Raw genomic sequence first — 7,500 nt, forward strand, 5'->3', positions numbered from 1 at the left:
ACAATAGAGCTTCCAATGTCCACACTGCAGCTTTCAATGTCCACAGTAGAGCTTTTAATGTCCAGACTGGAATTTCAAATGTCCACACTGGAGCTTTCAATGTCCACACTGCAGCTTCCAATGTCCACACTGCAGCTTTTAATGTCCACAATAGAGCTTTCAATGTCCATACTGCAGCTTTTAATGTCCACAATAGAGCGTCCAATGTCCACACTGCAGCTTTCAAAGTCCACACTGCAGCTTTCAATGTCCACACTGTAGCTTTCAATGTCCACAATAGAGCTTTAAATGTCCAAACTGCAGCTTTCAATGTCCACACTGCAGCTTTAAATGTCCACACTGCAGCTTCCAATGTCCACACTGCAGCTTTCAATGTCCACAATAGAGCTTTCAATGTCCACAGTAGAGCTTTTTATGTCCAGACTGGAATTTCAAATGTCCACACTGTAGCTTTTAATGTCCAGACTGGAGTCTCCAATGTCCAAACTGAAGCTTGTAATGTCCAGACTGGAGCTTTTAATGTTCAGATTGGAGCTTTTAATGTCCACACCATAGCTTTTAATTTCCAGACTAGAGCTTTTAATGTCCTTGGGCAAGACAGCTTGATGAAAAAAGCATGAAGATCAAGCTGTCTTCATGTTTATTCCATCAAGTAATTTGATGTGAGATCCAGCCTGGCTTCTTCAACCCAGAATCTTCACCCTGGAAGTTCTCTTGTTCACAGTCCACACTGCCTTTTGAAAGTACACATGGCCAGGTTTTTGCCTACAGAGTCATTTTTGTATACCCGAGTTTGCTACAATGACAGTAAGATGGACCTGTGGCTGGAAATCACACCCAAACCACCCACCCTGACCCTCCCTTCACAACATTAAGCACAAGGTGTTTGTGGTCAAATGCCGCATTTGACTTTCACTGAACACGTTACAGTGAACGTTGACCAAACATTTTCTCCAAGAGCACTGCATACAGCCAGATGTGGTTTCTTTACATACAATATACCGTGGCAAATCTTGCAGAAAGGGGGCTTTCTCCTGAAATCTTTTTATAATTCAAATAATTCCATTTTTATTCTTACCACTTTAACAACGAATATTGTCTCAAAGCAGCTTTACACAGATAATGTGGTAAGAAAGAATATATAAAATTGTTCTTTATAAGTGTAAATTTGTCCCTGATTAACAAACCGGTGGCAACTGTGGTGAAGGTAAAACTCCCTGAGATGGTATAAGGAAGAAACCTTGAAGGGGAACCAGACTAAGGAGGGAACCTCATCCTCACCTTGGTTGCACCGAATGTCCATTTATTACAGATAAACGATGTTGAGGTGCAGTGATGGAGATCAGATACAAACTGTAGTTCTGAGTCAGTGTAGCAGACTGTTGAAATCAACTACAGTCCAAATCCAAATCTTTAAAAGTTCCTGTGTTTATAAGAGAAACATCTGCCCCCTGCTGTAGTCGTCATTATTTGAGGTACCAACAAATAGCCTGCACCTTTTAATTTAAGTAGGCGTGGAGGATCATACTGGTACAGAAGTTCACTCAGATACTGCGGCATGAGAGCGTTAAGTGCTTTATACGTCAGTAGTAGTATTTTATAATCAGTGTGAGATGTAATTGGGAGCAGTGTAGATGATTAAAACAGGGCTGATGTGCTCATATTTCCTAGATCTAGTGAGGACTCTTGCTGCTGCATTCTGAACTAACTGAAGCTTATTTCTGCACTTACTCCAACACCCAGACAGTAAAGCGTTACAGTAGTCTAATCTAGATGTTATAAAAGCATCAACTAGTTTTTCTGCATCCTGTAACGACACCATATTTCTAATTTTAGCAATATTTCTGAGGTGAAAGAAGGAGATCCTGGTGATATTATTCACGTGAGCCTCAAAGGAAAGACTCGGGTCAATAATGACACCAAGGTCTTTGACTGCTGTACACAATGAAACAGAAACACCATCCAGAGATGCTACATAATCGGAAAGTTTACTTCTAGCTGCATGTGGTCCTAGTAAAAGTACTTCCGTCTTATCTGAGTTGAGCAGAAGAAAGTTATCAAGCATCCACTGTCTAATGTCCTTTACACACTTCTCAACATTGTTAAGCTGATCTCTCTCATCTGGCTTTGCTGAAATATACAGCTGTGTGTCATCAACATAGCAGTGGAAGCGAATCCCATGTTTATGAATGATTTTACCAAGAGGCAGCAGATATAAAGAGAAAAGCAGTGGGCCTAAGACAGATCCTTGTGGAACACCAAACTTTACCTCAGAGAGTGTGGAGAACTCACCATTTACATCAACAAACTGATAGCGATCAGTCAGATAAGACCTGAGCCAGGAGAGAGCTGTTCCCTTTATTCCAACAACGTTCTCAAGTCTAACAAGCAGGAGATTATGATCAATGGTGTGAAAAGCTGCACTGAGGTCGAGCAAAACAAGTAAAGAGACAAAACCCTGATCAGAGGCCAATAACAGGTCATTTACCACCTTAACTAGCGCCGTCTCTGTGCTATGATGAGGCAGAAATCCTGACTGATACATTTCAAAACTGTTATTCCTCAGTAGATGTGAGCAGAACTGCTGTGCTACAACCTTTTCTAGAATCTTAAAGATAAAGGGGAGGTTTGATATTGGACTGTAGTCGGACAGCTGACAGGGTGAAGGTCCGGCTTCTTAATTAGATGGTTGATAACTGCAGTTTGAAGGATTTAGGTACAAAACCAGTGCTGATGGAAGAGTTTATTCTTTTTAGGTTCAATTACCTCTGGAACCTTTTGTCAGCTTAAGGGCAGAACGAGGACAAGGATGAGGATGAGCATGAGGGGAGGTGGTAGCTTAGTGGTTAAGACTTTGGATCAGAAGGTTGTGAGTTCAAATCCCAGCCACATCAAAAACTGCCACTCCTGGGCCCCAAAGCTGCCCAGTTGTATGAATGAGATAAAAGTTGCTCTGAAAAAGCGTGTCTGCCAGATGTGAAGTGAGGAACAGATGCTTTATTCGATCTGGACAAAACCGAAGAATTGAAAAAATTGTTGACGTTCCTTTTATCAAGTCAGAATGTAGCATGTAAGTCGTCTAAGCCCTGCACTTCGGGGAACTCTGCAGAGAACAAGTGCTTTCACGGGTGTAACATGACACTCTTTATACGTTTGTCTTTCCCACACGCACACACACACACACACACATGCACACGCTAGCTTCCTCTATGCTGGAGGTCTGTGTGGTGCACGTGTGGTCGTGTCATTGTCAGCTGAAATGATAATGCAGCATTTTACAGCGCTGCGTCACACACCGCGACATTCAGACCGGAGGTCGCTGTGGAACAGAGCTGCGTTATTGTCTCGGAGTTACGGCTGCACTCAATGCCACAGCATTTAAACTTCCTGCAGCAGCGTTCGCTAACGTACTCAGCGCCCACGCACCATCTGCTTGACTTTTACAGCAGTGTAGAAGTTGCTTTGATTTTCCGAATGAAAAAGGGGAGACACAGGGCTCTTCCTCAGGCCCGGGGATCGTCCTGATGGAACGAGGAAAGTCAGAATGTAAAAATTTGAGTTGTGTACTGGTCGTCCCTGACTTATAATAGAGATGCGTTCAGATGGCCTTATCGTAACCTAAGAATTCAAGACATGGCCTCGCCTACCCAGCACTCTTTAAGAATGGTGATCAGTATGGATTTGTTTACTGTTAATAATTTAACACATTACAGTACAAAACAGAGCAATTTACACTACCGTAATGTATCAACTTTACAGTATATGCTGTATGTATATGGCAGCAGGCATTTAGCCGGAGGGCGGAGCCAGACGAGCTCTGTTTCAGGGTCCAGTGGTGCCTATAAAACCACAAAAACACAGTAAAAAAAATGTGCTCTAACACTAAGACAACTGAACTTAAAGAGTTAAAGGCATCTCATAAAAATGTGTACATGGCAACATTCCAAACTATGGTATGCAAATTTGAAAGCAGCATAAAAAAAACATTTGTGTCGTTAGATTGAAAAATCACAAGTCGAACCATCGTAACTTGGAGATTATGTGTACTTGAAATTGAGATTAGAAAAACTTCCACCTGTGGGTTTTCCGCCCAGCATGAGGCCTCGACATCACTGACCAACCTGTAGCTCCTTCTATTCCAAGAGTTCTTCTGTTTATCTTAGGGCCATCCACCATAAGATCCTCTTCTGTTCAACTTGAACAGAACTTCTGTTCTTTTATATACCATGAGAACATCTTCTGTCACTTGAAATATTAACACTTGAACATAGAGCCTAGAGTCTTTTCCGTCATTCCTGGAGCTTCTTATGCTCAGCTTGGAGAAATTTCCTGTGCATTCTGGGGCATCTTCTTCTCAACTTGGAGGTCTTTTTTGTGTTCATGCTGTGGGGTCTTTTATTCAGCAAAGTGCCTCTACTCTGCTGGATAACCTGTGGGGCCTTCAAATCTTCTTCTATCCATCACTGGGCCTCTTTGCTTTTTCATACAGCATTTACTCTAATGGCATCTACTCTCTGGGCCTTTTTCTGTCCAGTTTAGGGTGCAGGGCCTACGGCAGCAGTGGGCATGGGTGGGTTTAGCCCACACAAATTTGCGCCTTGCCCACCCAATCATAGTTTGATTTCATTAATTTAGCCGAAGGGAGAAATAACACAGAAAATCCCAGCATGATTTCTGACTGCGTGGCAGCCTACAGACGATGAACAATGATCTGTCTGTAACAGTCCTACCCAAAGCCCCGCCTCTACCCAAAGCCCCGCCCCAAAAGCACAGAATAGTTTTTCACCCCTACCTCAGTTCGACACGTTTACAAGCTTTAGCTCTATACCGCATTTAAAAAAAAAAAGTTTTCTACATTTCTCCGTTCCCCTTAAATATCGCAAATGATCTACAATCTCTCAGGGTCTTAAACATCAGGTAGGTCACTAAGATCAATAAATCATGTGCTGACTGTCCCTCAGTTCAAAAACAAGTAAAAAGGTGATTTTCCGGTTGGTACTAAACTGTGGAACGGAACCCTTTATATTCAGGAGGCTTCATCAATAGAGGTTTTTTTTATAGGTAACATGTTTATTCAATTTAACGTGTCGTGTGTTTTTTTTAAGCCTGTAAGTAAACCTGCATGTGTCTGTAGTGATGCTGCTGTTTGCACATCAGAGGCTACGGCTAATTACAGTTTACCCTCCACATGACCTGCTCCTCCTCAATCCTCAACAAATGCCCCAAAGCAGACGAATCTCCTGCCTGTTTCAGCTCCAGTTCAGACGCTTAGTAATGAATTGAGAAATTTAAGAAATTGGTGCAGTAATGAAAAAAAATCTTTAAAAGAAATAAAAACGATTTGAAAACATAAACTTTTCATATAATTTTCAGATTTTGTACTAAAGTTTGAAAATAGGCTTGATATTCTGAATGGAAAAAAACTATTGGGACACCTGATTTTCCAGCCATATGTGGTTCTTTCCCAAACTGTTATCGCAAAAAGCTGAAGGCACACAATTGTATCGTCTTTGGATGCAGCAGCATAAAGTTTCCTCTTCACTTAATCTAGGAAGAATCAAACCCTCTTCCAGAATAAAAACACCCCTGTGCACAAAGCCAGCTCCATGAAGATCTTCTTTCTCCTTTTTGGAGTGGAAGATCTCCTTCTCTAGAGCTCCAAATCAATTGAATTGGTTTGTGTAGCACTTTATTCTCGCACAGTCACAGAATGTAAAAGTTTGACACACACACACACACACACACACACACACACACACACACACACACACACACACACTTCAAGGGAGAGAGGGAAGCGTATTGGGGGAGGGAGATAAAAAATTGAGAAAGAGACATGTGGGAGAAAGAGAAATAGACTGAGTAAGACAGGAAGAACAGAAAGAATGAGACAAACAAAAGCAGAGGGAGAGAAAAAAAGAAGAAGGAGGAGATCTCTTCTGCATACACAGTCTGGCCCTGATCTCCAAAAGGGGTGTGTGTGTGTGTAAAACATGTGCAAACCTGAAACCACCAGTCAAAACCGTAGGAGCAGATTTACTCCTCTAACACCCAGCCTTCAGCTTCATTTGTTCGTTCTGTCTATCCTGGGGCTTCTTCTGTCCAGCCTCGGAAATGTGCACTTTCTAATATAGCGTCCATCATTAATGTTCCAACAATGAATGTCCAGAAGATGTTTGGACCACACCAAGAGCACACACTGCTTCTTAGATCCTCCAAGGGCCTGGTGGCCTACAAGAAGACCAAATTAAAAGTTCTGGAAAACCATCGGTAAAGTGAAAGGGGCTACAGGGAGACGGTAGAGGAACACGTCATCGTGGCTCAGACCTCAAGCCTGGAATCTTATTTGATCATCTCAATACAAACGATGCTCGTTTTGAGAAGAACAATACATACCCAGCGCTTGTGTTCCTGTGAACCAGAACATCTGCACGACTGGTTCTTTCTGTAGCCCTGTGACACTCTGCGTTTTTTCAGGTGTTATCTCCCCATGCATCGTTTAGGGTTATGGTGAATGGGCTGCTCCTGGGTGTCTGAGATTGTATCTCTGTCTCATTCCTCACGACGCTGAAACCCTTTCTATCGTTTCCTGTGGGTTTATTCATATTCACATTTACATTTAAACCCCATGTGGTGTCCACAGAGAACACAAGCACTAACTGAAGACTTATTTTATAACGTTACCTTCGTTAGAGGCAGAAGCAGAAGTGATGGAGTTGAACACAGGAGACGACGGAGACCCAGTAAATACGTTCTGTTTGTAAACGTTTCATTATATTTCTAGTATCGCCTCATTTACTCACTTTGCGCAGGGATATCACGTGTACATCGAGCAAACGTCTGCCACATGATGACAAGCAGCAGCTTCTGATTTACCAATAATAACGAGAAGATAAATACGCAAGTTTTGATAACAGTATTGTTTGTCCTGACGCTTATCGGTAGTCCCATAAGTATTGACCCGAAAAATACCAGTTCTTGGTACTATCCCTAGTTCTGGGTATCTTCTGTCCTTCTTAGGACCTCTTCTCTCCAGCTTCTTTCATCTTTTACGTTCTTGTCCAGCATGAGACGTCTCCAACTAAGGACTGAGGCTTTTACTTCCCAGTCTGGGATTTCCAACGTCCAGTTTGTGGCTTTTCATTTTGTCAATGAACTATGATGTGGCATTTCTCCATAATGGCCTGTCCAGAGACCTCGCTCTTATACAGCCTACACGCACGCACGCACGCACGCACACACGCACGCACGCACGCACACACACACACACACACACACACACACACACACACACACACACACGTCTCAGTGTTTTCCAAGCTGCTCAGAGTTGCTATAGGTTACCTGCCTCTCCCAAACACAGGTGTGTGTGTGTGTGTGTTTCCATCCAACACACAGACACACGTTTCCTGTTTGGCAGGAAGTGTTAAGAAACTGTAGAGGTTAACAGGACACACGTGTTGAAAGGGTCAGGTGTGTGTGTGTGTGTGTGTGTGTGTG

The sequence above is a fragment of the Silurus meridionalis genome, chromosome 7 (genome assembly GCF_014805685.1).
Source record: "Silurus meridionalis isolate SWU-2019-XX chromosome 7, ASM1480568v1, whole genome shotgun sequence".
In the NCBI taxonomy this organism is placed as follows: domain Eukaryota; kingdom Metazoa; phylum Chordata; class Actinopteri; order Siluriformes; family Siluridae; genus Silurus; species Silurus meridionalis.